The 15,676-nt window shown below is 31.6% G+C and overlaps 1 long non-coding RNA gene across 1 annotated transcript in view; it reads left to right on the top strand.

Annotated features, from left to right (window-relative positions):
* Nucleotides 1–15,070, top strand: part of LOC110268020 — a 24,624-nt gene extending 9,554 nt beyond the window's left edge. The window contains exons 2-3 of the long non-coding RNA XR_002356026.1: nt 729–733; nt 14,945–15,070. This is a non-coding gene — a long non-coding RNA (uncharacterized LOC110268020). The remainder of the gene's footprint in view (nt 1–728; nt 734–14,944) is intronic.

A 15,676-nucleotide genomic window follows, 5' to 3' on the forward strand; every position in this document is an offset into this window, starting at 1 on the left:
AATTGTATTTATTTAAAATTGACTAATTAAAAATTATTTACCTGTACTTTTCATAATTATTTGGAGCACTAATTATTTTAAAGTGTCTTTTGATATAATTAAAAAGAAAGACGTAATAATCAACTTAGTTTGGTCTCCTGAGTCATGATTAGCTCACTATTTTATTTGAGCAAATATTAAAAATTTGAATTCTGTTTTATATATATAATAATTTATTAATTAATGACAAACTTTTAAATGTCTAATCTGAAATTAATCAGTCTTTGTTCTGCTAAGTTAAAAAATATTATAAAAAACGAAAAATAGTTAATAATCGATGATTTTAAAATAGTAGTGAAATAAAGTGCAACTTAATCGTTAAGTTTTTGCTCGATAATCTGTTAGATTCTTACTTTTAAACATGTTCGATTTGTTCATTAAGTTTTATAACTGAATCAATTGGTGGGTTCGTTTGTCACCAATTTACTTAATGGATCGATTATTTATGTATTTAATTAATTGTTATTGTGGCAATTTATTATCTAGTTGATATTGCACTAAAGGTGTAACATACACTTAATTTAATTACTCACTGAACTAAATTGAGCCATACACATTTATAGAATTTCAATTGTTATAGTTATACAAAAAATTAATTATTAAATTAATTATTCGTATAAAGTATATGAAAGGTATCAAGTCTGAGAGTGAATTTAGTGAAAGAAGAGAAAGAAGAATGGAGTTGAAAGCATATGTGTATTGAACTGAAGCGAAAAATTGTTACTGTACACATGAGTATTGGTATTTATAGACACAGCTGAACTTTCTATCAACTAACTTGATCTATGACAACTAGTAACTAACCGTAACTAACTGAATAACTGAGCACTGATCTAGAAGCTTCTACTGAGTTAGCAGGGACCTACTAACTCTAACAGAAAAATTAAATCACAGCCTACTAGACTAACCAACTAACTGAACAATGCTAATATCATCTCTAAGCAACAGAGCAGGAACTTCCTTTTCTTGCAGCTTCCTTTTGTCTAACAACATCATCTCTAGCTTCCACTTTCTGATGAACACTTGCAACTTGTTGTTGGTCACTGACATTGAGCTTGCTTTTGAAGTGTAGGAAGGCTTCAGATGAAACAACTTTTGTGAATACATCAGCTATTTGCATAGCTCCTGGGATATGACTCACTCTGATTTCTTTTCCATTAACATGATCTCTAACAAAATGGAGATCTATTTAAAAATGTTTAGATTTGGAATGCAAGATGGGATTTGCTGCTAATAATACAGCACTTAAATTGTCACAGTACAGTATTGGTGCTTCAGGAATAAGGAGTTTTAACTCAACCATCAAGTTTCTTATCCAAATCAATCCTGCTACTGTATCTGTCATGCTTCTGTACTCAGCCTCAGTGCTTGATCTGGCCACAGCTGTCTGTTTCTTCGATGCCCAAGAAATCAGGTTAGAGCCAAGAAATACACAGTATCCACTAGTTGATTTTTGATCTTCTGGATCACCAGCCCAGTCAAAGTCACTGTATGTAGTGATCCTCATAGCAATGTTCTTCTTTATATGGAGACCATGACTTGCAGTTCCATTTAGATACCTCAGCACACGTTTCACCATTTTTCAGTGTGAATCTCGAGGAGATTGAACAAATTGAGCTAGTTTATTGACAGTATAGCAGATTTCAGGCATGGTAATAGTCAAGTACTACAGACTACCTATGACAGATCGGTAGAGACTTGGATCATTGAAGCTTGACCCTTCAAGAGCTGTGATTATGGTTGTAGAGGGAAGAGGCGTGTGACAGCCTTTGCACCCTACCATGCATGCCAGCCTTCTTCATCAATTCTTCAATGTATTTTTGATGTGTGTATACTAGACTTGCATCTTTAGTCTTGGTGACTTGGATTCTAAGAAAGTAATACAAATCTCCCAAGTCTTTTAGAGCAAACTTCAAATTTAGCTGCTGAATGACTTCCTTGACCAAACTGGCTAACTCACCTGTTACAATTATGTCATCTACATACACAAAAACATAAGTTTTTAGATTGTTGCTGTCACGAACAAACACTGCTATGTCTGACTTGGTTGCTACAAAGCCAATGTCTTTTAACCCACATGCCAGCTTATGGTACCACTCCCTAAAAACCTGCTTAAGTCTGTAGAGAGTTTTAGTTAATTTGCACACCAATGAGGGATCCTCTTGCTTATACCCTTGGGGCTGCCTCATGTACACCTCTTCAGTGAGGTCCCCATGCAAGAAGGTATTGTTTACGTCCAATTGCCTAATTGTCTAGGACATGGACAAGGCAACTGAGAGCAGCAGTCTTATTGAGGTAGGCTTGACTATTGGGCTGTAGGTTTCTGTGAAGTCAGAGCTTGGCTTTTGAGCAAAATCTTGAGCAACTAACCTGGCCTTGTACTTCTGCAGAGAGCCGTCTGCATTATACTTGATTTGAAAAACCCACTTGCTTCCAACTTCGTCTTTATTAGGAGGAAGTTTCACCAGCTTCCATATATTGTTCTTGATCAAAACCTCATATTCTGTGTCCATTGCTGCCTTCCATTCAGGGACCTTGAGTGCTTGCTTAACACTTCTTGGTTCTACACTTGCCAAAAAGAGCTTAGGCTTAACTATTCCAGCTTTGTCTTTGGTTACCATTGGGTGAAGGTTCTGGGTAGGTACTGGTTGTACATGTTGAGGGTCAGTAATAGGTAGGACGATCTCAATGTCATTGATGGGGATAGGAACTGGGACTGAGGAGGGTGCTGTAGGGGCTTGCTGACTGACTTGAGGGTTACTTGACTACAGGGTATTGATATTGTTACTTGTTGCAGGCTCTTGTTGGTTATTGGAAGGGTTGGAGCTGGTTTGAGGCTGATTATTAACAGGGTTAAGGTTTGGGAGTTTTGGGATTGTTGCAGTTGAATTTTGAAGTTCTGAGGCTGCTGGTTGATTGCTTTTGGAAGATTTTTTGTAAGGAAACTGGTCTTCAAAAAACACTACATTTGGTGAGATAATAACCTTTTTCCTGCTGTGTGAGACACTTGTACCCTTTGTGTGAAGTTCCATAGCCAATGAATGTACAAGGAGAGCACCTAAACTCTAATTTGTGCTTATGGTAAGGCCTTTGGTGTAGGAAACACAAGCAACCAAACACTTTAAGATTTTCATACGAGGGTGGCTTTCCAAACAGCCTCTCAGTTGGGGATAAACCATTCAGAACAGGTGTTGGTAGTATATTGATGAGCTTGACAGCAGTAGTGAAAGCTTCCCCTCAGAATTTTATAGGCAATGATGCTGTTGCCAGCAGAGTGAGTCCCATTTCTACCACATGCATGTGCTTCCTTTCAGCTGAGCCGTTTTGTTGGTGAACATGAGGACAGGAGAACTGTTGAGTTAAGAAATTAACTAAATTAATTAGTGATGACAAACATTATTTAATTGGGCAAAATAAATAATTAAATGTTGATTGTTTATAATTATATGAAGCTAATTATTTATTGTTGCAATACTGCAGCCCAAATGAAATGAAAAATGAAACAAGGCTGATGGGTTGACAACTCAAACAAAGCCCAAAAGAAACAAAGAAAGGAACCAACGGGCCAAGCAAATCAAACCCGATCCAAGCCCATGTCCATAAATCCAAGTTGATCCTACAAAGCTTCTCATACAAGATTGAAGTCCTCACCCTCTCTCATTGCTTCTAAAGCAACGTTCCTTTCTTTCCTATCTCAGTCAAATCACTGAACTCAGAAAAAAGTAAGAAAGAGAGCTTAGTCACTAAGCTAGTCATGAAAGAAGAAGGAAAGAAAAGGTTAAGCAAAGAAGGGTAAGGTCTAATCACCCATATCAAGAAAAGATCAGAAAGCTCAAGGTAATCCATTTCCTCTTGCATGCAACACACTTTCTTTTCTTCATCTTCAACTCCCTGTATCTCCGTTTTGAGCTATATGGAAAAGAGAATTTCTGTTCCTCTCTGCTGTAAATCCACGGTCTCAAACAAGTCTTGGGAACCAAGTTGGTGTTCAAGGGCTCAGATCAAGTTGACCATTAGAAGACTCTTGTGGTTGCTGATTTATGGCTTTCGGTCAAGATGAGGAAGTCAGAATCCAAGTTTCTACTCTAAGGTTTAACGAGGAAAAGTGAATCTGTGGGTTAGTGAAGCTCAAGGCTCAAGGTGTTGACCTTAGAAGAAGAACCCAGCAACATGCAAGGAGATAAAGGAGGTCTGTTGTTCATTCAGAAACCAAGGAGAGAAAACCAGAGTTGTGAGAGTAGTGTTCTGGAAAGAAGTTCCTCTACTTGGATAATAATTTCTTTCAAAGAATCATTCGGCCAATACTGAAGAACTGTATCTGAGGTTCGCAAATCTGGTTTTGCACGTAGCAAAGAGGCTGTTGATGAAGTCAATCTCCTTCATGTTTTACAGATTGTGATGTACTTTTCTATATTTATCTTTCTGTAATTTCTTGTGAGAAAAGGAATTGTGAGAAAGCTCAAGTAAAATCCATGAGTAAAAAAAGGCTGAGTGATACACTTGAGAGAAAAGCCTAGAGTTATTTTCAGATTTCTTTAGGTACGTTTATGTCTTGTATCTTGTACCTGTGAGGTATCCCTTTCTTAGTTGGGTCAGCACTAAGAGTGAATAGTTAGGTATTAGCATAGCCAATGTCAAGTTAGGTTAGAACTTAAGTGTGAAAGGATTGGGTCAATCCTGTGAAATTGGTGTATGTAATACTGTTAACTATAGTGAAAATTCTTCCACTGTTGTGGATGAGACTGGATGTAGGTTGCATAGCACAAGGCAACCGAACCAGGATACATGATGGTGTTAGCTTTTCTCTTCTCTGCTATGTTCTGTTTTCTGATATTCATGAGACAACAATAAAATGTCTCATAAATTTCTGCTGCTGAGTACAAACAGAATCAGAATTGAAAGTTTATTTTAAAGGGACATAACAGCAACTTAAAAGGAAGGCATAGATTCAACCCCCCTTCTCTAAGCCTACCACAACCTTCAAGAACCTATGCACCACTCCTTTATCTTGCAAACTTTTCGATAAGCTAATATACTCAGCAGCATTGTCACTTTGCAGTGACTTTAGTTTAGTGTTAAGTTGCAATTCAACAATTTGTTGAAAATTATTAAAAACTGTTTTTAATTGAGCTCTAGACTTGATTAGGTACAACCAAGTAATCTTTGAAAAAGCATCAATAAAATTTACAAAATACCAGTTTTCATTTCTATTTGGGAGGGGAGCAGGCCCCCAAATATCCGAATACACAAGCTGCAAAGGATGTGTGTTCATCGTTTGTGAAGAAGGAAAAGGCAATTGGTATGATTTTCCTATACAACAAGCTGAGCAACTTATCTTTTCGGGTGAGACAGGAATTTTGCAGGTTTTTAATGCTTTTGAGAGTACATTATGGTTTGGATAGCCTAATCTAGCATGCCAAAGTAAAGACTCATCCTTATTTCTTACTGCAGAGACATAAGCAGTTGGTATTTGTGTGTTGTGAAGATTAACAAACTTATAGAGGCCTCTCTCTACTGTGCCTTGAAGCACAATCTCCTTTGTGTCTTTAGTCTTTATACAGCACCTATCATCATGGAATTCAAAAAAAATCTTGTTGTCACAGCATAATTGGTGGACACTCATCAAATTCTTAGTAATTTCAGGAACACACAGCAATTTTCTCATATGCAATAACCTAGAGCTCAGATTTGTTTTAAAACATGAACTTCCAACAAATGAGATTTGCAAACCTGTTCCATTGTCGATCACAACTTGCTCTTTGCCACAGTATTCTTCTTTCTCCATCAGATTTTGTTCCTCATGAGTCATGTGGTGTAAAGCACCCGAATCTGGATACCAGTTTGGATCCTGGACTGTTGCTGGTGTTGATAGCATGTTGCAGAAGTTAGCTTCAGGCTGAGCAAGCTGATCTAAGCTGCTGTGATTGTATCCTTCTCTTCCATAACTTTCTTCTTCATACTGGTCCTCACTGTACCTGTACCAACAGGTTCTTGTAGTGTGTCCAAACTTGTTGCACAATTGACATTGTGGCCTGTCATTTTCATATCCTCTAATACTATACAATCTGCCTCCTTTGCTAAACTGACATCTTCCATTTGTAAATTGTGCATCATTTGCTGAATCTTGTGCTGGCCTTCCTTCACCAGAAAAATTTTTACCTCCTCTAAACATTCTGCCTCCTCTTCCTCTTAATCCACCTCTGAAGCCTCCTTTTCTTGCTTGTGGATGCTGGTTATAGTTTCTGAATCGTGCTATATTTGTTTGCATAAACGCTTCAGACTTTTTGAATTTTGCAAGCATGCTTTCATGAGCTAGTAGCAATGCTTCCAACTCAGCAACGGTTATGCTTTCTGACCTGGCAAGTACTGAAGTGTAAACTAAGGAGTACTTTTCTATTAAGCAATTCAAAATCGCGCTCACAGGATCACTTTCTTTCATCATCTCTCCTACAGAGGCCAATGCATCAATTGTGCCTTTGATCATCAGTATATACTCAGTTACAGATCCTCTAATTTGGAGAGTGCTGAGTTTATTCTTCAACTGCATCACATTGGCTTTGATTTGTGAGGAGAAGTGATCTTCCAACCTTTTCCACACTTGCTGTGTATATACGTGCATCCTACCATCCTGGTGGTGAAAGGCTTGCTCATAGAGGCTAGCAACCATGATTTTAGAAGTGCATCTTGTCGTTTTCACTGCTGATATTCTGAATTTGCAGTTGTATTTGTTCCATCTTCCAAAGTCACGAACTGTAGAGGAACTCCTTGTCCTGTAATGTGGCTCAGCATATCGTTTCCTTCTATTGTCGAAATTTCTTGATCCTTCCATTGCAAGAAGTTCTCTTCATCCAATTTTATTGAAATTGGAGTTGCTGTGAATCCTTGAGCCATGACTGTTCTTGGATCGTGGTGTGTGAAGCTGTAAGCTGAAGGCCCTGATACCATGAAAGGTACCAGGCCTCAGAGTGAATTCACAGAGAGGAGAGAAAGAAGAATGGGGCTGAAAGCATGTGTGTATTGAACTGAAGCGAAAAACTGTTATTATACACATGAGTATTGGCATTTAAAGACACAGCTGAACCTTCTAGTAACTAACTTGATCTATGAGAGCAGGCAACTAACTGTAACTAACTGAATAACTGAGCACTGGCCTAAAAATTTCTACTGAGTCAGCAGGGGCCCACTAACTCTAACAGAAAAACTAAATCACAGCCTATTAGACTAACTAACTAACTGAACAATACTAATATCATCTCTACGCAGCAGAGCAGGCAGCAGAGCAAGCTCTTTGCTCAACCTCTAATAGTATATATTGAAATACTAAATATATATTAAAAATAATTTAAATAATACATATATTTATATACAAATATATAAGAACTTATTAAAAAATCAAATTAAATCTCTTAAAAATTAAATTGAATCGCACACCTATAAACGCCTATTAATACTTAGATTATATTGCAATGACAATTAACTGTACGTATAAATATTCTCTTAAGTAGTTTAATAATGATGAAAAGATCAACTTATTAATTTATGATTATAAAATTGTAAAACGAAATTAAATATATTTAAAATTTAAAGACTAAATTAAGTTTTAGATAAAAACTCAAAAACCAAATTGAGCCTTATATTATATACTAGTAGTAGCATGTTACAGTTGGACTTGAAAACAAGTTCATTGGTTGACAGGTTTTATATTCTCTTAGAGTCAGCTTTAAATTGAGCCTAAAAGATTTAAATATGATAATGTTGTTGGTGTGTATGTTAAAAAATGTGTCTGATTGTGTGAAACACAATATATAGAATCAGAGCTTTTTATTGGAGGCAAAATCAGTTTTCTGTTGGGGATAAAAAATTTGTTTTTCGCTTTAGCATTTCGCTCCCAATCAAATGTATGTTTTATAGCGGGTTGTGATGGTAAATTTTAAGATATTATATTTAATGGTCTTTGTACATTATTTTAGAATATTTGAGAATTATTTGAATAATTTTAGAAGGTGTTTAAAGATTTTAAAAGGTTTTAAAAGAATCTGAAAGATCATAGAACATTTTAATAAATTTATAATGAAGATTTTAGACATTCGATTTGAATTATTAATCAGATTTAATTATAACCGTCTGTGAAGAGGTCGATGTCTATAAATAGGGGATAAAAGTTTAAGTTATGAATATATGAGTTATTTATAACAAAGACTTGGATAATAGAATATTTTTCTGTCAAAATTTTTTTTATTGTGTTCTTAATTTTTTTGTTAAATATTGAAGGTTAGGCAGAATTAATTTTAACTTAAGAAATATAAATAAATCCCAAGTACTGATACGATAGCATTAAAGTGTGTTTAAAATTATGGTCTATAAAATGACTTTTTAATTGTTATCCTCAACAATTTATCCATGTATAACTGTGTTATACGAGTGAGATCTATCATTTTATGAAACCTCATTATTTTAGCCACCATGTACAAAATAAAAATTGTTGAATTGAGTTTGTGTTTTGAAAAATTAAGATTGGTTTTTTTTCGTATATACTTTTTACGGGATAGTTTAGAATTTACTATTTAAAATGCGGTGAAACAAGCAATCTTGAGGTTTAACTAATATGCTAAAATCCCTAATCTGATTAATTATCTTCTTATAAATAGAAAAGACAAATAAAATAAAATCAGCCGTTGATTATTATACAAAGAATATGGTAATATTTTAACTAATCATGCTACAGAAAATAAAAAATAAAATTAAAAATATCTTTTAAGAATTACTTTTTTTTTTTCTCTTTTTTCCTAATACTGTTTTTTCATTCATAGAAAATTATCAAAATAAAAAGAATAAATTTTTCTCCTTCTCTCAACTTTTACTTTTTCTTTCTCTCCTAGTTTCTCAAACGATCAACATTACAACTTGAATAGTGTAGGACATGAGATTTTTTTCAAATTGCATGAACATGGAAAACAATTAAGTTGTGAATCGAATTAAAAAGTTGTAAATTGTCAATAGTTGCCAATGATGCCATTTTTTTTTCTCTTATTTTTTCTTCGACATCTTCTTTTCAATTTTTTACCTCTTTCTTCAAACTCATCCAATAAAATTTGATGAGATATTATTTTGTAATAATTTTTTTTGTTGAATATAGTTGTTCCAATCAACAAATTAAAAGGAAAAAAAATCTGAATCTTTATTATTCTATAATTCATTGATTTCTCAGAATGGCGGACATACTAAATAGATTTTTAAGTAATAATTTTAATAACTAAAATAATACCAATCTTTTCTATTAATATTAAACTAATAAAAAATAATCTAGTAACATTATTGATTTCAAAGACGGTTTTATTTTAACTATAGCATAACATAATATTTTTTTTTAGAATGAAATTTATAGGAAACATTTTTAAAAAAAAGTAAATAAATAAAAAGTTTCGTATATGATCTGGAATACTCGATTAGCAATCATTTTATGTAATTCGCAATTGATGCTCAGTATCAACATCATTTTTCGCTTGTAGTTCCTTATTAATCCTTTGAAAGATTGACAAAACAATAAATAATAATAATATAATAACAATAATAATACATCAATATCTTCATATTGAAGTGTTCTATATAGGTTCATGTGCTTGTCTGGCATTTTTATAGTTAAAGCTTTTCGTTTTGTTGTTAGCTACTTTAATGATTTATGTAATTCTCATATATGGTCCTCTTTTGTGTGGGAGCCAATACACTTGTATCTATTTTTTCTTTTCTTTGGAAAAAAAAAGGAAAAAAGAAAAAAAAATGGGTTTTCTTTATTCTATATATATACGTATTTCTTCCAACATCATACTTTTGTTATAAATATCTTGTCTCAGTGGCACAATTTAATATCAAGAAGGTTATTTTTTTTTTTTTATCGTTATTGAAAAATGAAAATGCTAACCCTTTTTTCTGGTGACTAAATGTTAACCTTTAATTGCTAATTAGTTAAGATAAATAATAAATATGCATTATTATTATTATCAACCGGAATTTCATTAAAGTGATATCTACTTTAATCTCAATGAATTTTGGTGTGAACATTTTATAAATGAAAACACAAAAAGTCTTGCTATAAGACTACTATCACTTTCATGAGACTTTATTCTTGTTGGGTCGAATTATTTAGATTTCTAGTAAGACCCACATACTAGTGATTTAATTATTTAATTGAGGTAAAAAGAGAAAAAAAAATTATGCACTGATTTTGTAAAACTCTATTTAACATTATGAACCAATCAAATTTAAACATTTGAATGACTTTTTAAGTAGAAAAAAAAAAGAGAATCGATTATAATAATTAATGTAGTAGAATATTATTTAATGACAGTCTAATTTTTTTTTTTTACATAATTAATAGAATTAATATATTTAAATTATATCCATCTAATATCATTTAATTATTTCTAATGTTTAAACGGACAATAAATGATGAATTCAACAAACAAATAATCTTCCTTTAAATTAATAAATGATAAATTACATAACAATATAATATCCCTAAACAAATTAAACAACTGAAAGATGAGAAAAGATAATATTGTTTAAACAAAATGAGCTTTAAATGAAATGATGTAATGATTTGAATGAAATAGTGGAATTTAAGGCAATAGGTTATAAGTGGTGTATTGAATAAGGTCCACTAAATTTGTATAGACTGGGGGTCTATATATAGCAGCACATTGTAACAGTTCACATATCCTTATTATGGTCTCACATATATCTACCAACTTGTCCCTTTCAACTCTACAATTTTGAGAAAGTTGGAATTAAGACCCTCTTAAAATAAATGACAATTCACCTTCAATCATCACAGCTAATATATTACTCATGAGAGAGAGATGGACAGAAAATTCAAGCAATAATTATATATTGCCCATACTGAAAAAATAGAGTGCAATTTTTCAGAAATAATTCTAAATGATTAATGTGAATAATCAAACATAGTTGTTAAAGATATAATTGTTCATATTATCTTTTTTCTATCAGTTCACAACGAACAAAGGCAATTTTCTCATCAAGTACTTGCTTGTTTGCATTAAAAGACAGCTGGCTTTTGTTTTTGAGACACTATTTAGTTGAAAATGATGATAGTGTTTGGATCCACGTGCAACCCATTGGATATTGCACTTAATTAATTAGCTCCCACCACTCAGTTTGACACAACTCATGTTCAAAGCGTGGAGAAAATTAAAGGCAAGCAATTTTGTTCCATTGACTCGTTGCATTATCGGAAAAACTTCTCATATGAAACGATCTTTTTCGTATTAATTAATAAGCATGCTATTCTAAAGACATAGATACTGTGTAATTCGTTGTAATTATAACCGCAACATGAAATTTTTCCACGAAAAATTCAGTTAGTCGTCGATTCCAAAACAGGAGGAGAAAAAGATTCTTGCAACATATGCATCACAAGTTAATTAGGAAAATTACAACAAAGAAATAAAAAAAAGTTTAGAGTATTAATACTTTTTATCAATGTTAACTAATACTCTGGTTTAATACCTTATTTTATAGTGAATTCTATCCAACTTTCATTTTAAAGAATAAGTTATCTCTTCTTACATGTCATAGTATTATTAATTGAAATAAATTAGTTTATCATGATAAAATTTAACCTTTATTTAATCTAAGTTTTGATAACTAATTAACTGTAGTATAATTTTTTTTATAATTTATAAAAATCATTAAAAAAATCTTATTTTGTAATTTATTTTTTCTCAAACCACATATTTATTAATCATTTCTAACAAAAAAAAATCTCAAATATATATATATATATATATATAAGGCAAATAAAATGAGAAAAAAATGTCTATACAAAAAAAATCAAACAAATCTAAAAAGAAGTCTTGTTTGAGAGAAAGTGTTAGATATATAACTATTTTTGTTGCCTTTCGACTTTTTCTATCATCAAATTAAAGTTTTGGGAGAAGTAGTTTCGTAACAATAGTTAATCGAATGATTAAGTTATTTGTTCGTTTAAATAAATATTGAGATTCGAATACTACTTTATAAATATATTAATTCATTGACCAATGACAAATTCTTAAATAAAATTCAAATCTACATTTAACTTATCAAATTAAAAAAAAACGTGAAAAATAAAATCAAATGGTATTTTCAAATCATAAATCTCATACACACTTCATAATTGCCGAACAAAAGTTATTTTTGTGTTTATTGTGTTAAACAATAAACACATTATTACAAAGCAACTAAACAAATTAATACAATTTTATAATAATTTTAATATTTTGATTTAATAAATTAAATTAAAAGTAGTAGTGCTCCTTTGGGCCTACCATGTATGTATGTCTGTTTAGGCTATTGCAGTGGTTAGTGAAAACAAAATGGCAAGGATGCAAATTTTTGGGGAAGGTGGTTCAATACTTGAATTAATCAAATGAAATAAAAGTAGTGTGAGTGTGAGATTGTACTCAATTAATATTCATAAGCCAGCAAGAGTAACATGTCTTCTTCTTTCACAGTGTATTGTCACTTCCACAACTGCCACCTTTGTAATTCCTCTGCTTTCAAACAATGATGATGATGCACTACTTGCTAATAAAAAGAAACTCATCAAATTATATATTATTATTATTTTGAAAATACATCTGTGGATATGCTTTGATAATTACCAGAATAATATTTATTTACATGTTTGTAGGTTTTTTTTTTTTTAATAATTTGAATTTGAGTTTCAAGGAAAAAAAAATATATGAAAAAGATAATTGTAATTTGTCAAACTGAATTAGTCGAATTTTTAGTAATAAAATCCAAATATTAGTCTAAAGATCGAAAACAATTCAGAAAAAAGTTAAAAGTCATTTGCAAGTGATTACAGAACCTATTCAACTCAGATCTTCATATGTAACAAGAAAATTTCTCATTTAGTGTTTTTTTTAGATACCTATAATATTTTTCAGTTTCATAGGTTAATAATTAATTCGCTAGATTTGAACTCTATTTAAGGGGTTTGCCGTTAATCCATAGGTTATTTTATATATAAGGCAAGATTTGAACTCTTAATACTTGTTTAAATGAATGAGTGAGCTGATCACTCGGCCAACTCAGGTTGATTAGTGTTATTCCTTAATTAACAAGCTAATAGCTCAATTTCTCATCCATGAAACCACACTAAGTGTTATATATATACACCTTACAATGTCCTATTGTTTTGGGGGTCAACCTGTGCAAATAGGATTTAGTTTTGGGTCAAAACTGTATGGGTTATATTTTTGGTGATTACAATTATTGGGTTAGCATGTCCTTCAAAACCCTGAATTTCATCTCTATATTTTTTGGTCATTGTATGCAAAAGAGACAAAATAGGCTAACAACTTTTGATCTCGGAATGACCAAAAATATAAAATTCGTATCTTGGTAAATTATTTGGCAAATGGATAACGGCTAATAACGGGGCAAAATTTAATATGTTTAGATGCTATATGAACTTCAACTTGGACCCAAAAAATATTGTAAATTGATATGATTTCTAAGAAGAAAAAGAAAAAGGGCCTCGGTGACTCCCTTCTACAGCAATCCGAAAAAAAATTGCATAATTTACATAAAAAGTGTAAGGCATCTTATGACCAAAAAAAACAGAAAACAAAAGTGTAAGGCATCTATCTATTAACACTTTAATAATTCTTTCTTCTCTTCTCGTAATGTAATGGTGCATTACGCTTTTTAATGAAGAATAAAGGTTGTTCTTTATCCTTAACCAATCCTTAACTTAAGAAAATATATAAAAAAAAACCCTGATTCAAAATTTAGAACATTTAAGGTACGATAGATCACGATAATCAGTTTAGGGGTGGCAACATGTACTCTACCCGCAGGTACCTAACTCGACTCCATCCGGTTGGGTAGAGTTGTCAACCCGATCCATAGCGGGTAGGGTTCTCGTGCAGGTCGGGTAGGGTGCGGGTTGTACCTCAACCCTACCCGACTAACCCGCACCCTATATATGTATATGTTATATATTTATATAAAAATATGTTTTAAATAGATGTTGAACCAAAGACCTCTCACTAAATGCAAAAGATCTTTAGTCATTAAAAGAAGATCATTAATTGATAATTTAATATATATTTTTTTTACATAAAAGTCAGTTCTATTTTAAATTATCATCAAGTTATATAATAATGTTGCATCTTTTTTTATAACCCGCGGGTAGAGTCAGATACCCGCAGATTAAAAGCAGGTAGGATTAGGGTTGAGATATTCTCAATCCGCAGGTAAATTAGGGTCTCCAAACCCTACCCTACCCTATCCATTGACACCCCTATAGACAGGAATCAATTTTCAAGAACTTCCAGCAATAAAGTTAATTATAATTATTGAAACTTAAAAACACTAACCAGGTAATCAAATCATCCTAAATCTACTAAACAGGAATCGGGTTGTGATTTATTAATAATTTGTGGAATGCAAATGCAAGATTGTGTCTTGTACATGCCGGCAAGTCAAATAGACAGCAATATTGGAGTTATATATTTTTTACATCTCTGATTCCCATGCATCAATCACTAATAACAACATAAACATATGTAGAATATGTTTCGGAAATTGTGACTTGTCCTTTTTCCCATCATCAAGATATATAGCTAATTGTTTATTGAGTTTTAAAATGGATAATGTGATTGCTAAGTTGTCTTCACATGTTGATGAGGACATAGTCAATGAGTTAAATTAGTCACTGAATTACTAAAATAAACAAAACTGATTTAATTATTTGGCAACCTCAAGAGAAAAACATTACATCAGTTTGATCTTTATCGATTTAGTCTTGGAAGAAAACGGTTTAATTTCTATTATATAATGTCTGCTTTTCCTTTAAAATAATATGCATGTATGACATGCATTATTCAGTTTCCGTAAGTTTGCTAATTTATTTGATATAACATAGGAAAAATTTTAAGTATACCGAAAATACCGGTGTTCTAATTGTTTTAACCGTTGATTTTAATTAATATATATTATATATATTTTTTATAATTTAAATTGACAGTTAAAATAATTGGAATACCGATATTTTTGGTACACTTGAAACTCTTCCTATAACATATATTTATGAGGAATAAAATAGATTATCTTTCATGTATTTTTAAGAACAAATAAATAAATTACGTAAAAAAAGAATTTACATCTCAAGTTATCAACAAAGAGACTTCTATGAAATGAATCAAGTTCTATCTTATATGATATATTTATATTATACACTTGTAAACATTTTAGAATTAATTTTCATTTTGTGGAGCATATACTATCCAGTTCTCAACTTGCTTACATACTAATAATAAAAGGCTCTTTCTACTTTTCTGTTTTTTCATTTTCGTTCCAAACTCAAGATCTTTACTTATAAGTCCTTAAGCTTGAGAGAATGTAAAGAGAAGCACTATTTAAACTTACCATAATTAACCAATTATGTTATAACTGACAAAACAGAATTGGAAAACATTGCATTACCTAGTGAGCAAGAAAACTAATTTATAATCTTGAATGCAATCTTGATTGTAATTGAGTACTATAAATACCTATCATCTATATTGAAAACACACGTGAGATTATATAATTCATTAGTTGCAATTCATAAATTTTTTTTTATCTTTTT

Source organism: Arachis ipaensis, chromosome B10 (assembly GCF_000816755.2).
Source record: "Arachis ipaensis cultivar K30076 chromosome B10, Araip1.1, whole genome shotgun sequence".
Lineage (NCBI taxonomy): Eukaryota > Viridiplantae > Streptophyta > Magnoliopsida > Fabales > Fabaceae > Arachis > Arachis ipaensis.